This window comes from Salmo salar, chromosome 14, assembly GCF_965601325.2.
Source record: "Salmo salar chromosome 14, fSalSal1, whole genome shotgun sequence".
NCBI lineage: Eukaryota > Metazoa > Chordata > Actinopteri > Salmoniformes > Salmonidae > Salmo > Salmo salar.
In genome coordinates this window covers 61,330,574-61,351,478 of record NC_138304.1, presented here as the reverse complement: position 1 = coordinate 61,351,478, position 20,905 = coordinate 61,330,574, and positions in this window count along the sequence as shown.

Sequence of the window (20,905 nt, the reverse complement as noted above, 5' to 3'; positions counted from 1 at the left end):
ACACTGGACTCTACTCCACACAAAGGACTCTACCCACACACTGGACTCTACCCACACACTGGACTCTACTCCACACACTGGACTCTACACACACACTTGACTCTACCCACACACTGGACTCTATTCAAACACTGGACTCTACTCAAACACTGGACTCTACCCACACACTGGACTCTATTCACACACTGGACTCTACCCACACACTGGACTATACCCACACACTGGACTCTACCCACACACTGGACTGTACTCACACAATGGACAATACCCACACACTGGACTCTATTCACACACTGGACTCTGCCAAAACACTGGACTATACCCACACACTGGACTCTACCCACACACTGGACTCTACCCACACACTGGACTATACCCACACACTGGACTCTACCCAACACACTGGACTCTACCCAACACACTGGACTCTACCCACACACTGGACTATACCAACACACTGGACTCTACCCACACACTGGACTCTACCCACACACTGCACTCTACTCACACAATGGACTCTACCCACACACTGGACTCTACCCACACACTGGACTCTACCCACACACTGGACTCTACCCAACACACTGGACTCTATCCACACACTGGACTCTACCCACACACTGGACTCTACTCCACACAAAGGACTATACCCACACACTGGACTCTACCCACACACTGGACTGTACTCACACAATGGACAATACCCACACACTGGACTCTATTCACACACTGGACTCTGCCCACACACTGGACTATACCCACACACTGGACTCTACCCACACACTGGACTCTACCCACACACTGGACTATACCCACACACTCGACTCTACCCAACACACTGGACTCTATTCACACACTGGACTCTATCCACACACTGGACTATACCCACACACTGGACTCTACCCACACACTGGACTCTACCCACACACTGGACTCTACTCACACAATGGACTCTACCCACACACTGGACTCTATTCACACTGGACTCTACCTACACACTGGACTCTACCCACACACTGGACTCTACCCACACACTGGACTCTACCCAACACACTGGACTCTATCCACACACTGGACTCTACCCACACACTGGACTCTACTCCACACAAAGGACTCAACCCACACACTGGACTCTACCCACACACTGGACTCTACTCCACACACTGGACTCTACACACACACTTGACTCTACCCACACACTGGACTCTATTCAAACACTGGACTCTACTCAAACACTGGACTCTACCCACACACTGGACTCTATTCACACACTGGACTCTACCCACACACTGGACTATACCCACACACTGGACTCTACCCACACACTGGACTGTACTCACACAATGGACAATACCCACACACTGGACTCTATTCACACACTGGACTCTGCCAAAACACTTGACTATACCCACACACTGGACTCTACCCACACACTGGACTCTACCCACACACTGGACTATACCCACACACTGGACTCTACCCAACACACTGGACTCTATTCACACACTGGACTCTACCCACACACTGGACTAAACCCACACACTGGACTCTACCCACACACTGGACTCTACCCACACACTGGACTCTACTCACACAATGGACTCTACCCACACACTGGACTCTATTCACACTGGACTCTACCCACGCTGGACTCTACACACACTGGACTCTACCCACACACTGGACTCTACCCACACACTGGACTCTACCCACACACTGGACTCTATCCACACACTGGACTCTACCCACACACTGGACTCTACCCACACACTGGACTATACCCACACACTGGACTCTACTCACACACTGGACTCTACTCACACACTGGACTCTACCCACACACTGGACTCTATTCACACACTGGACTCTACCCACACACTGGACTCTACCCACACACTGGACTCTACCCACACACTGGACTCTACCCAACACACTGGACTCTATCCACACACTGGACTCTACCCACACACTGGACTCTAACCACACACTGGACTCTATTCAAACACTGGACTCTACTCACACACTGGACTCTACCCACACACTGGACTCTACCCACACACTGGACTCTACCCACACACTGGACTCTATCCACACACTGGACTCTACTCACACACTGGGCTCTACCCACACACTGGACTCTACCTATAAACTGGACTCTACACACACTGGACTTTACCCACACACACTGGACTCTACCCACACACTGGACTCTATTCACACACAGGACTCTACCCACACACTGGACTACACCCACACACTGGACTCTACCCACACACTGGACTGTACTCACACAATGGACAATACCCACACACTGGACTCTATTCACACACTGGACTCTGCCCACACACTGGACTATACCCACACACATGACTCTATTCACACACTGGACTCTACCCACACACTGGACTATACCCACACACTGGACTCTACCCACACACTGGACTGTACTCACACAATGGACAATACCCACACACTGGACTCTATTCACACACTGGACTCTGACCACACACTGGACTATACCCACACACTGGACTCTACCCACACACTTGACTCTACCCACACACTGGACTCTACGCACACACTGGACTCTACCCAACACACTGGACTCTATCCATACACTGGACTCTACCCACACACAGGATTCTACCCACACACTGGACTCTACCCACACACTGGACTCTACCCACACACTGGACTCTACTCACACAATGGACTCTACCCACACACTGGACTCTATTCACACTGGACTCTACCCACACACTGGACTCTACCCACACACTGGACTCTACCCAACACACTGGACTCTATCCATACACTGGACTCTACCCACACACTGGATTCTACCCACACACTGGACTCTACCCACACACTGGACTCTACCCACACACTGGACTCTACTCACACAATGGACTCTACCCACACACTGGACTCTATTCACACTGGACTCTACCCACACACTGGACTCTACCCACACACTGGACTCTACCCAACACACTGGACTCTATCCATACACTGGACTCTACCCACACACTGGATTCTACCCACACACTGGACTCTACCCACACACTGGACTCTACCCACACACTGGACTCTACTCACACAATGGACTCTACCCACACACTGGACTCTATTCACACTGGACTCTACCCACACACTGGACTCTACCCACACACTGGACTCTACCCAACACACTGGACTCTATCCACACACTGGACTCTACCCACACACTGGACTCTACTCCACACAAAGGACTATACCCACACACTGGACTCTACCCACACACTGGACTCTACCCACACACTGGACTCTAACCACACACTGGACTCTATTGAAACACTGGACTCTACTCACACACTGGACTCTACCCACACACTGGACTCTACCCACACACTGGACTCTACCCACACACTGGACTCTATCCACACACTGGACTCTACTCACACACTGGGCTCTACCCACACACTGGACTCTACCTATAAACTGGACTCTACACACACTGGACTTTACCCACACACACTGGACTCTACCCACACACTGGACTCTACCCACACACTGGACTCTATTCACACACAGAACTCTACCCACACACTGGACTATACCCACACACTGGACTCTACCCACACACTGGACTGTACTCACACAATGGACAATACCCACACACTGGACTCTATTCACACACTGGACTCTGCCCACACACTGGACTATACCCACACACTGGACTCTACCTATAAACTGGACTCTACACACACTGGACTTTACCCACACACACTGGACTCTACCCACACACTTGACTCTACCCACACACTGGACTCTATTCACACACAGGACTCTACCCACACACTGGACTATACCCACACACTGGACTCTACCCACACACTGGACTGTACTCACACAATGGACAATACCCACACACTGGACTCTATTCACACACTGGACTCTGCCCACACACTGGACTATACCCACACACTGGACTCTATTCACACACTGGACTCTAACCACACACTGGACTATACCCACACACTGGACTCTACCCACACACTGGACTGTACTCACACAATGGACAATACCCACACACTGGACTCTATTCACACACTGGACTCTGCCCACACACTGGACTATACCCACACACTGGACTCTACCCACACACTGGACTCTACCCACACACTGGACTCTACCCACACACTGGACTCTACCCAACACACTGGACTCTATCCATACACTGGACTCTACCCACACACTGGATTCTACCCACACACTGGACTCTACCCACACACTGGACTCTATTCAAACACTGGACTCTACTCACACACTGGACTCTACTCACACACTGGACTCTACCCACACACTGGACTCTACTCCACACACTGGACTCTACCCATACACTGGACTCTACCCACACACTGGACTCTACCCACACACTGGACTCTACCCAACACACTGGACTCTATCCACACACTGGACTCTACCCACACACTGGACTCTACCCAACACACTGGACTCGATTCACACACTGGACTCTACCCACACACTGGACTCTATTCACACACTGGACTCTACTCACACACTGGACTCTACCCACACTGGGCTCTACCCACACACTGAAATCTACACACACACTGGACTCTACTCACACACTGGACTCTACCCACACACTGGACTCTACCCACACACTGGACTCTAGCCACACACTGGACTCTACCCACGCTGGACTCTACACACACACTGGACTCTACCCACACACTGGACTCTATTCACACACTGGACTCTACCCACACACTGGACTATACGCACACACTGGACTATACCCACACACTGGACTCTATTCAAACACTGGATTCTACTCACACACTGGACTCTACCCACACACTGGACTATACCAACACACTGGACTCTACCCACACACTGCACTCTACCCACACACTGCACTCTACTCACACAATGGACTCTACCCACACACTGGACTCTACCCACACACTGGACTCTACCCACACACTGGACTCTACCCAACACACTGGACTCTATCCACACACTGAACTCTACCCACACACTGGACTCTACTCCACACAAAGGACTATACCCACACACTGGACTCTACCCACACACTGGACTCTACCCACACACTGGACTCTATTCACACACAGGACTCTACCCACACACTGGACTATACCCACACACTGGACTCTACCCACACACTGGACTGTACTCACACAATGGACAATACCCACACACTGGACTCTATTCACACACTGGACTCTGCCCACACACTGGACTATACCCACACACTGGACTCTATTCACACACTGGACTCTACCCACACACTGGACTATACCCACACACTGGACTCTACCCACACACTGGACTGTACTCACACAATGGACAATACCCACACACTGGACTCTATTCACACACTGGACTCTGCCCACACACTGGACTATACCCACACACTGGACTCTACCCACACACTGGACTCTACCCACACACTGGACTCTACCCACACACTGGACTCTACCCAACACACTGGACTCTATCCATACACTGGACTCTACCCACACACTGGATTCTACCCACACACTGGACTCTACCCACACACTGGACTCTATTCAAACACTGGACTCTACTCACACACTGGACTCTACTCACACACTGGACTCTACCCACACACTGGACTCTACTCCACACACTGGACTCTACCCATACACTGGACTCTACCCACACACTGGACTCTACCCACACACTGGACTCTACCCAACACACTGGACTCTATCCACACACTGGACTCTACCCACACACTGGACTCTACCCAACACACTGAACTCGATTCACACACTGGACTCTACCCACACACTGGACTCTATTCACACACTGGACTCTACTCACACACTGGACTCTACCCACACTGGACTCTACCCACACACTGAAATCTACACACACACTGGACTCTACTCACACACTGGACTCTACCCACACACTGGACTCTACCCACACACTGGACTCTAGCCACACACTGGACTCTACCCACGCTGGACTCTACACACACACTGGACTCTACCCACACACTGGACTCTATTCACACACTGGACTCTACCCACACACTGGACTATACCCACACACTGGACTATACCCACACACTGGACTCTATTCAAACACTGGATTCTACTCACACATTGGACTCTACCCACACACTGGACTATACCAACACACTGGACTCTACCCACACACTGGACTCTACCCACACACTGCACTCTACTCACACAATGGACTCTACCCACACACTGGACTCTACCCACACACTGGACTCTACCCACACACTGGACTCTACCCAACACACTGGACTCTATCCACACACTGGACTCTACCCACACACTGGACTCTACTCCACACAAAGGACTATACCCACACACTGGACTCTACCCACACACTGGACTGTACTCACACAATGGACAATACCCACACACTGGACTCTATTCACACACTGGACTCTGCCCACACACTGGACTATACCCACACACTGGACTCTACACACACACTTGACTCTACACACACACTGGACTCTACCCACACACTGGACTCTACCCACACACTGGACTCTACCCACGCTGGACTCTACCCACACACTGGACTCTACCCACACACTGGACTCTACCCACACACTGGACTCTATCCACACACTGGACTCTACCCACACACTGGACTCTACCCACACACTGGACTCTACCCACACACTGGACTCTATTCAAACACTGGACTCTACTCAAACACTGGACTCTACCCACACACTGGACTCTATTCACACACTGGACTCTACCCACACACTGGACTATACCCACACACTGGACTCTACCCACACACTGGACTGTACTCACACAATGGACAATACCCACACACTGGAATCTATTCACACACTGGACTCTGCCCACACACTGGACTATACCCACACACTGGACTCTACCCACACACTGGACTCTACCCACACACTGGACTATACCCACATACTGGACTCTACCCAACACACTGGACTCTATTCACACACTGGACTCTACCCACACACTGGACTATACCCACACACTGGACTCTACCCACACACTGGACTCTACCCACACACTGGACTCTACTCACACAATGGACTCTACCCACACACTGGACTCTATTCACACTGAACTCTACCCACACACTGGACTCTACCCACGCTGGATTCTACCCACACACTGGACTCTACCCACACACTGGACTCTACCCACACACTGGACTCTATCCACAAACTGGACTCTACCCACACACTGGACTCTACCCACACACTGGACTATACCCACACACTGGACTCTACTCACACACTGGACTCTACCCACACACTGGACTCTATTCACACAATGGACTCTACCCACACACTGGACTATACCCACACACTGGACTATACCCACACACTGGACTCTATTCAAACACTGGATTCTACCCACACACTGCACTCTACTCACACAATGGACTCTACCCACACACTGGACTCTACCCACACACTGGACTCTACCCACACACTGGACTCTACCCAACACACTGGACTCTATCCACACACTGGATTCTACTCACACATTGGACTCTACCCACACACTGGACTATACCAACACACTGGACTCTACCCACACACTGGACTCTACCCACACACTGCACTCTACTCACACAATGGACTCTACCCACACACTGGACTCTACCCACACACTGGACTCTACCCACACACTGGACTCTACCCAACACACTGGACTCTATCCACACACTGGACTCTACCCACACACTGGACTCTACTCCACACAAAGGACTATACCCACACACTGGACTCTACCCACACACTGGACTGTACTCACACAATGGACAATACCCACACACTGGACTCTATTCACACACTGGACTCTGCCCACACACTGGACTATACCCACACACTGGACTCTACACACACACTTGACTCTACACACACACTGGACTCTACCCACACACTGGACTCTACCCACACACTGGACTCTACCCACGCTGGACTCTACCCACACACTGGACTCTACCCACACACTGGACTCTACCCACACACTGGACTCTATCCACACACTGGACTCTACCCACACACTGGACTCTACCCACACACTGGACTCTACCCACACACTGGACTCTATTCAAACACTGGACTCTACTCAAACACTGGACTCTACCCACACACTGGACTCTATTCACACACTGGACTCTACCCACACACTGGACTATACCCACACACTGGACTCTACCCACACACTGGACTGTACTCACACAATGGACAATACCCACACACTGGAATCTATTCACACACTGGACTCTGCCCACACACTGGACTATACCCACACACTGGACTCTACCCACACACTGGACTCTACCCACACACTGGACTATACCCACATACTGGACTCTACCCAACACACTGGACTCTATTCACACACTGGACTCTACCCACACACTGGACTATACCCACACACTGGACTCTACCCACACACTGGACTCTACCCACACACTGGACTCTACTCACACAATGGACTCTACCCACACACTGGACTCTATTCACACTGAACTCTACCCACACACTGGACTCTACCCACGCTGGATTCTACCCACACACTGGACTCTACCCACACACTGGACTCTACCCACACACTGGACTCTATCCACAAACTGGACTCTACCCACACACTGGACTCTACCCACACACTGGACTATACCCACACACTGGACTCTACTCACACACTGGACTCTACCCACACACTGGACTCTATTCACACAATGGACTCTACCCACACACTGGACTATACCCACACACTGGACTATACCCACACACTGGACTCTATTCAAACACTGGATTCTACCCACACACTGCACTCTACTCACACAATGGACTCTACCCACACACTGGACTCTACCCACACACTGGACTCTACCCACACACTGGACTCTACCCAACACACTGGACTCTATCCACACACTGGACTCTACCCACACACTGGACTCTACTCCACACAAAGGACTATCCCCACACACTGGACTCTACCCACACACTGGACTGTACTCACACAATGGACAATACCCACACACTGGACTCTTTTCACACACTGAAATCTGCCCACACACTGGACTATACCCACACACTGGACTCTACCCACACACTGGACTCTACCCACACACTGGACTCTACCCACACACTGGACTCTACCCACACACTGGACTCTACCCACACACTGGACTCTACCCAACACACTGGACTCTATCCATACACTGGACTCTACCCACACACTGGATTCTACCCACACACTGGACTCTACCCACACACTGGACTCTATTCAAACACTGGACTCTACTCACACACTGGACTCTACTCACACACTGGACTCTACCCACACACTGGACTCTACTCCACACACTGGACTCTACCCATACACTGGACTCTACCCACACACTGGACTCTACCCACACACTGGACTCTACCCAACACACTGGACTCTATCCACACACTGGACTCTACCCACACACTGGACTCTACCCAACACACTGAACTCGATTCACACACTGGACTCTACCCACACACTGGACTCTATTCACACACTGGACTCTACTCACACACTGGACTCTACCCACACTGGACTCTACCCACACACTGAAATCTACACACACACTGGACTCTACTCACACACTGGACTCTACCCACACACTGGACTCTACCCACACACTGGACTCTAGCCACACACTGGACTCTACCCACGCTGGACTCTACACACACACTGGACTCTACCCACACACTGGACTCTATTCACACACTGGACTCTACCCACACACTGGACTATACCCACACACTGGACTATACCCACACACTGGACTCTATTCAAACACTGGATTCTACTCACACACTGGACTCTACCCACACACTGGACTATACCAACACACTGGACTCTACCCACACACTGGACTCTACCCACACACTGCACTCTACTCACACAATGGACTCTACCCACACACTGGACTCTACCCACACACTGGACTCTACCCACACACTGGACTCTACCCAACACACTGGACTCTATCCACACACTGGACTCTACCCACACACTGGACTCTACTCCACACAAAGGACTATACCCACACACTGGACTCTACCCACACACTGGACTGTACTCACACAATGGACAATACCCACACACTGGACTCTATTCACACACTGGACTCTGCCCACACACTGGACTATACCCACACACTGGACTCTACACACACACTTGACTCTACACACACACTGGACTCTACCCACACACTGGACTCTACCCACACACTGGACTCTACCCACGCTGGACTCTACCCACACACTGGACTCTACCCACACACTGGACTCTACCCACACACTGGACTCTATCCACACACTGGACTCTACCCACACACTGGAATCTACCCACACACTGGACTCTACCCACACACTGGACTCTATTCAAACACTGGACTCTACTCAAACACTGGACTCTACCCACACACTGGACTCTATTCACACACTGGACTCTACCCACACACTGGACTATACCCACACACTGGACTCTACCCACACACTGGACTGTACTCACACAATGGACAATACCCACACACTGGAATCTATTCACACACTGGACTCTGCCCACACACTGGACTATACCCACACACTGGACTCTACCCACACACTGGACTCTACCCACACACTGGACTATACCCACATACTGGACTCTACCCAACACACTGGACTCTATTCACACACTGGACTCTACCCACACACTGGACTATACCCACACACTGGACTCTACCCACACACTGGACTCTACCCACACACTGGACTCTACTCACACAATGGACTCTACCCACACACTGGACTCTATTCACACTGAACTCTACCCACACACTGGACTCTACCCACGCTGGATTCTACCCACACACTGGACTCTACCCACACACTGGACTCTACCCACACACTGGACTCTATCCACAAACTGGACTCTACCCACACACTGGACTCTACCCACACACTGGACTATACCCACACACTGGACTCTACTCACACACTGGACTCTACCCACACACTGGACTCTATTCACACAATGGACTCTACCCACACACTGGACTATACCCACACACTGGACTATACCCACACACTGGACTCTATTCAAACACTGGATTCTACCCACACACTGCACTCTACTCACACAATGGACTCTACCCACACACTGGACTCTACCCACACACTGGACTCTACCCACACACTGGACTCTACCCAACACACTGGACTCTATCCACACACTGGACTCTACCCACACACTGGACTCTACTCCACACAAAGGACTATCCCCACACACTGGACTCTACCCACACACTGGACTGTACTCACACAATGGACAATACCCACACACTGGACTCTTTTCACACACTGAAATCTGCCCACACACTGGACTATACCCACACACTGGACTCTACCCACACACTGGACTCTACCCACACACTGGACTATACCCACACACTGGACTATACCCACACACTGGACTCTACCCAACACACTGGACTCTACCCACACACTGGACTATACCCACACACTGGACTCTACCCACACACTGGACTCTACCCACACACTGGACTCTACCCACACACTGGACTCTACTCACACAATGGACTCTACCCACACACTGGACTCTATTCACACTGGACTCTACCCACACACTGGACTCTACCCACACACTGGACTCTACCCACACACTGGACTCTATCCACACACTGGACTCTACCCACACACTGGACTCTAACCACACACTGGACTCTATTCAAACACTGGACTCTACTCACACACTGGACTCTACCCACACACTGGACTCTACCCACACACTGGACTCTACCCACACACTGGACTCTACCCAACACACTGGACTCTATCCACACACTGGACTCTACTCACACACTGGGCTCTACACACACACTGGACTCTACCTATAAACTGGACTCTACACACACTGGACTTTACCCACACACACTGGAATCTACCCACACACTGGACTCTACCCACACACTGGACTCTATTCACACACAGGACTCTACCCACACACTGGACTATACCCACACACTGGACTCTACCCACACACTGGACTGTACTCACACAATGGACAATACCCACACACTGGACTCTATTCAAACACTGGACTCTACTCAAACACTGGACTCTACCCACACACTGGACTCTATTCACACACTGGACTCTACCCACACACTGGACTATACCCACACACTGGACTCTACCCACACACTGGACTGTACTCACACAATGGACAATACCCACACACTGGAATCTATTCACACACTGGACTCTGCCCACACACTGGACTATACCCACACACTGGACTCTACCCACACACTGGACTCTACCCACACACTGGACTATACCCACATACTGGACTCTACCCAACACACTGGACTCTATTCACACACTGGACTCTACCCACACACTGGACTATACCCACACACTGGACTCTACCCACACACTGGACTCTACCCACACACTGGACTCTACCCACACACTGGACTGTACTCACACAATGGACAATACCCACACACTGGAATCTATTCACACACTGGACTCTGCCCACACACTGGACTATACCCACACACTGGACTCTACCCACACACTGGACTCTACCCACACACTGGACTATACCCACATACTGGACTCTACCCAACACACTGGACTCTATTCACACACTGGACTCTACCCACACACTGGACTATACCCACACACTGGACTCTACCCACACACTGGACTCTACCCACACACTGGACTCTACTCACACAATGGACTCTACCCACACACTGGACTCTATTCACACTGAACTCTACCCACACACTGGACTCTACCCACGCTGGATTCTACCCACACACTGGACTCTACCCACACACTGGACTCTACCCACACACTGGACTCTATCCACAAACTGGACTCTACCCACACACTGGACTCTACCCACACACTGGACTATACCCACACACTGGACTCTACTCACACACTGGACTCTACTCACACAATGGACTCTACCCACACACTGGACTCTACCCACACACTGGACTCTACCCACACACTGGACTCTACCCAACACACTGGACTCTATCCACACACTGGACTCTACCCACACACTGGACTCTACTCCACACAAAGGACTATACCCACACACTGGACTCTACCCACACACTGGACTGTACTCACACAATGGACAATACCCACACACTGGACTCTATTCACACACTGGACTCTGCCCACACACTGGACTATACCCACACACTGGACTCTACACACACACTTGACTCTACACACACACTGGACTCTACCCACACACTGGACTCTACCCACACACTGGACTCTACCCACGCTGGACTCTACCCACACACTGGACTCTACCCACACACTGGACTCTACCCACACACTGGACTCTATCCACACACTGGACTCTACCCACACACTGGAATCTACCCACACACTGGACTCTACCCACACACTGGACTCTATTCAAACACTGGACTCTACTCAAACACTGGACTCTACCCACACACTGGACTCTATTCACACACTGGACTCTACCCACACACTGGACTATACCCACACACTGGACTCTACCCACACACTGGACTGTACTCACACAATGGACAATACCCACACACTGGAATCTATTCACACACTGGACTCTGCCCACACACTGGACTATACCCACACACTGGACTCTACCCACACACTGGACTCTACCCACACACTGGACTATACCCACATACTGGACTCTACCCAACACACTGGACTCTATTCACACACTGGACTCTACCCACACACTGGACTATACCCACACACTGGACTCTACCCACACACTGGACTCTACCCACACACTGGACTCTACTCACACAATGGACTCTACCCACACACTGGACTCTATTCACACTGAACTCTACCCACACACTGGACTCTACCCACGCTGGATTCTACCCACACACTGGACTCTACCCACACACTGGACTCTACCCACACACTGGACTCTATCCACAAACTGGACTCTACCCACACACTGGACTCTACCCACACACTGGACTATACCCACACACTGGACTCTACTCACACACTGGACTCTACCCACACACTGGACTCTATTCACACAATGGACTCTACCCACACACTGGACTATACCCACACACTGGACTATACCCACACACTGGACTCTATTCAAACACTGGATTCTACCCACACACTGCACTCTACTCACACAATGGACTCTACCCACACACTGGACTCTACCCACACACTGGACTCTACCCACACACTGGACTCTACCCAACACACTGGACTCTATCCACACACTGGACTCTACCCACACACTGGACTCTACTCCACACAAAGGACTATCCCCACACACTGGACTCTACCCACACACTGGACTGTACTCACACAATGGACAATACCCACACACTGGACTCTTTTCACACACTGAAATCTGCCCACACACTGGACTATACCCACACACTGGACTCTACCCACACACTGGACTCTACCCACACACTGGACTATACCCACACACTGGACTATACCCACACACTGGACTCTACCCAACACACTGGACTCTACCCACACACTGGACTATACCCACACACTGGACTCTACCCACACACTGGACTCTACCCACACACTGGACTCTACCCACACACTGGACTCTACTCACACAATGGACTCTACCCACACACTGGACTCTATTCACACTGGACTCTACCCACACACTGGACTCTACCCACACACTGGACTCTACCCACACACTGGACTCTATCCACACACTGGACTCTACCCACACACTGGACTCTAACCACACACTGGACTCTATTCAAACACTGGACTCTACTCACACACTGGACTCTACCCACACACTGGACTCTACCCACACACTGGACTCTACCCACACACTGGACTCTACCCAACACACTGGACTCTATCCACACACTGGACTCTACTCACACACTGGGCTCTACACACACACTGGACTCTACCTATAAACTGGACTCTACACACACTGGACTTTACCCACACACACTGGAATCTACCCACACACTGGACTCTACCCACACACTGGACTCTATTCACACACAGGACTCTACCCACACACTGGACTATACCCACACACTGGACTCTACCCACACACTGGACTGTACTCACACAATGGACAATACCCACACACTGGACTCTATTCAAACACTGGACTCTACTCAAACACTGGACTCTACCCACACACTGGACTCTATTCACACACTGGACTCTACCCACACACTGGACTATACCCACACACTGGACTCTACCCACACACTGGACTGTACTCACACAATGGACAATACCCACACACTGGAATCTATTCACACACTGGACTCTGCCCACACACTGGACTATACCCACACACTGGACTCTACCCACACACTGGACTCTACCCACACACTGGACTATACCCACATACTGGACTCTACCCAACACACTGGACTCTATTCACACACTGGACTCTACCCACACACTGGACTATACCCACACACTGGACTCTACCCACACACTGGACTCTACCCACACACTGGACTCTACTCACACAATGGACTCTACCCACACACTGGACTCTATTCACACTGAACTCTACCCACACACTGGACTCTACCCACGCTGGATTCTACCCACACACTGGACTCTACCCACACACTGGACTCTACCCACACACTGGACTCTATCCACAAACTGGACTCTACCCACACACTGGACTCTACCCACACACTGGACTATACCCACACACTGGACTCTACTCACACACTGGACTCTACCCACACACTGGACTCTATTCACACAATGGACTCTACCCACACACTGGACTATACCCACACACTGGACTATACCCACACACTGGACTCTATTCAAACACTGGATTCTACCCACACACTGCACTCTACTCACACAATGGACTCTACCCACACACTGGACTCTACCCACACACTGGACTCTACCCACACACTGGACTCTACCCAACACACTGGACTCTATCCACACACTGGATTCTACTCACACATTGGACTCTACCCACACACTGGACTATACCAACACACTGGACTCTACCCACACACTGGACTCTACCCACACACTGCACTCTACTCACACAATGGACTCTACCCACACACTGGACTCTACCCACACACTGGACTCTACCCACACACTGGACTCTACCCAACACACTGGACTCTATCCACACACTGGACTCTACCCACACACTGGACTCTACTCCACACAAAGGACTATACCCACACACTGGACTCTACCCACACACTGGACTGTACTCACACAATGGACAATACCCACACACTGGACTCTATTCACACACTGGACTCTGCCCACACACTGGACTATACCCACACACTGGACTCTACACACACACTTGACTCTACACACACACTGGACTCTACCCACACACTGGACTCTACCCACACACTGGACTCTACCCACGCTGGACTCTACCCACACACTGGACTCTACCCACACACTGGACTCTACCCACACACTGGACTCTATCCACACACTGGACTCTACCCATACACTGGACTCTACCCACACACTGGACTCTACCCACACACTGGACTCTATTCAAACACTGGACTCTACTCAAACACTGGACTCTACCCACACACTGGACTCTATTCACACACTGGACTCTACCCACACACTGGACTATACCCACACACTGGACTCTACCCACACACTGGACTGTACTCACACAATGGACAATACCCACACACTGGAATCTATTCACACACTGGACTCTGCCCACACACTGGACTATACCCACACACTGGACTCTACCCACACACTGGACTCTACCCACACACTGGACTATACCCACATACTGGACTCTACCCAACACACTGGACTCTATTCACACACTGGACTCTACCCACACACTGGACTGTACTCACACAATGGACAATACCCACACACTGGACTCTTTTCACACACTGAAATCTGCCCACACACTGGACTATACCCACACACTGGACTCTACCCACACACTGGACTCTACCCACACACTGGACTCTACCCACACACTGGACTCTACCCACACACTGGACTCTACCCACACACTGGACTCTACCCAACACACTGGACTCTATCCATACACTGGACTCTACCCACACACTGGATTCTACCCACACACTGGACTCTACCCACACACTGGACTCTATTCAAACACTGGACTCTACTCACACACTGGACTCTACTCACACACTGGACTCTACCCACACACTGGACTCTACTCCACACACTGGACTCTACCCATACACTGGACTCTACCCACACACTGGACTCTACCCACACACTGGACTCTACCCAACACACTGGACTCTATCCACACACTGGACTCTACCCACACACTGGACTCTACCCAACACACTGAACTCGATTCACACACTGGACTCTACCCACACACTGGACTCTATTCACACACTGGACTCTACTCACACACTGGACTCTACCCACACTGGACTCTACCCACACACTGAAATCTACACACACACTGGACTCTACTCACACACTGGACTCTACCCACACACTGGACTCTACCCACACACTGGACTCTAGCCACACACTGGACTCTACCCACGCTGGACTCTACACACACACTGGACTCTACCCACACACTGGACTCTATTCACACACTGGACTCTACCCACACACTGGACTATACCCACACACTGGACTATACCCACACACTGGACTCTATTCAAACACTGGATTCTACTCACACACTGGACTCTACCCACACACTGGACTATACCAACACACTGGACTCTACCCACACACTGGACTCTACCCACACACTGCACTCTACTCACACAATGGACTCTACCCACACACTGGACTCTACCCACACACTGGACTCTACCCACACACTGGACTCTACCCAACACACTGGACTCTATCCACACACTGGACTCTACCCACACACTGGACTCTACTCCACACAAAGGACTATACCCACACACTGGACTCTACCCACACACTGGACTGTACTCACACAATGGACAATACCCACACACTGGACTCTATTCACACACTGGACTCTGCCCACACACTGGACTATACCCACACACTGGACTCTACACACACACTTGACTCTACACACACACTGGACTCTACCCACACACTGGACTCTACCCACACACTGGACTCTACCCACGCTGGACTCTACCCACACACTGGACTCTACCCACACACTGGACTCTACCCACACACTGGACTCTATCCACACACTGGACTCTACCCACACACTGGAATCTACCCACACACTGGACTCTACCCACACACTGGACTCTATTCAAACACTGGACTCTACTCAAACACTGGACTCTACCCACACACTGGACTCTATTCACACACTGGACTCTACCCACACACTGGACTATACCCACACACTGGACTCTACCCACACACTGGACTGTACTCACACAATGGACAATACCCACACACTGGAATCTATTCACACACTGGACTCTGCCCACACACTGGACTATACCCACACACTGGACTCTACCCACACACTGGACTCTACCCACACACTGGACTATACCCACATACTGGACTCTACCCAACACACTGGACTCTATTCACACACTGGACTCTACCCACACACTGGACTATACCCACACACTGGACTCTACCCACACACTGGACTCTAACCACACACTGGACTCTACTCACACAATGGACTCTACCCACACACTGGACTCTATTCACACTGAACTCTACCCACACACTGGACTCTACCCACGCTGGATTCTACCCACACACTGGACTCTACCCACACACTGGACTCTACCCACACACTGGACTCTATCCACAAACTGGACTCTACCCACACACTGGACTCTACCCACACACTGGACTATACCCACACACTGGACTCTACTCACACACTGGACTCTACCCACACACTGGACTCTATTCACACAATGGACTCTACCCACACACTGGACTATACCCACACACTGGACTATACCCACACACTGGACTCTATTCAAACACTGGATTCTACCCACACACTGCACTCTACTCACACAATGGACTCTACCCACACACTGGACTCTACCCACACACTGGACTCTACCCACACACTGGACTCTACCCAACACACTGGACTCTATCCACACACTGGACTCTACCCACACACTGGACTCTACTCCACACAAAGGACTATCCCCACACACTGGACTCTACCCACACACTGGACTGTACTCACACAATGGACAATACCCACACACTGGACTCTTTTCACACACTGAAATCTGCCCACACACTGGACTATACCCACACACTGGACTCTACCCACACACTGGACTCTACCCACACACTGGACTATACCCACACACTGGACTATACCCACACACTGGACTCTACCCAACACACTGGACTCTACCCACACACTGGACTATACCCACACACTGGACTCTACCCACACACTGGACTCTACCCACACACTGGACTCTACCCACACACTGGACTCTACTCACACAATGGACTCTACCCACACACTGGACTCTATTCACACTGGACTCTACCCACACACTGGACTCTACCCACACACTGGACTCTACCCACACACTGGACTCTATCCACACACTGGACTCTACCCACACACTGGACTCTAACCACACACTGGACTCTATTCAAACACTGGACTCTACTCACACACTGGACTCTACCCACACACTGGACTCTACCCACACACTGGACTCTACCCACACACTGGACTCTACCCAACACACTGGACTCTATCCACACACTGGACTCTACTCACACACTGGGCTCTACACACACACTGGACTCTACCTATAAACTGGACTCTACACACACTGGACTTTACCCACACACACTGGAATCTACCCACACACTGGACTCTACCCACACACTGGACTCTATTCACACACAGGACTCTACCCACACACTGGACTATACCCACACACTGGACTCTACCCACACACTGGACTGTACTCACACAATGGACAATACCCACACACTGGACTCTATTCAAACACTGGACTCTACTCAAACACTGGACTCTACCCACACACTGGACTCTATTCACACACTGGACTCTACCCACACACTGGACTATACCCACACACTGGACTCTACCCACACACTGGACTGTACTCACACAATGGACAATACCCACACACTGGAATCTATTCACACACTGGACTCTGCCCACACACTGGACTATACCCACACACTGGACTCTACCCACACACTGGACTCTACCCACACACTGGACTATACCCACATACTGGACTCTACCCAACACACTGGACTCTATTCACACACTGGACTCTACCCACACACTGGACTATACCCACACACTGGACTCTACCCACACACTGGACTCTACCCACACACTGGACTCTACCCACACACTGGACTGTACTCACACAATGGACAATACCCACACACTGGAATCTATTCACACACTGGACTCTGCCCACACACTGGACTATACCCACACACTGGACTCTACCCACACACTGGACTCTACCCACACACTGGACTATACCCACATACTGGACTCTACCCAACACACTGGACTCTATTCACACACTGGACTCTACCCACACACTGGACTATACCCACACACTGGACTCTACCCACACACTGGACTCTACCCACACACTGGACTCTACTCACACAATGGACTCTACCCACACACTGGACTCTATTCACACTGAACTCTACCCACACACTGGACTCTACCCACGCTGGATTCTACCCACACACTGGACTCTACCCACACACTGGACTCTACCCACACACTGGACTCTA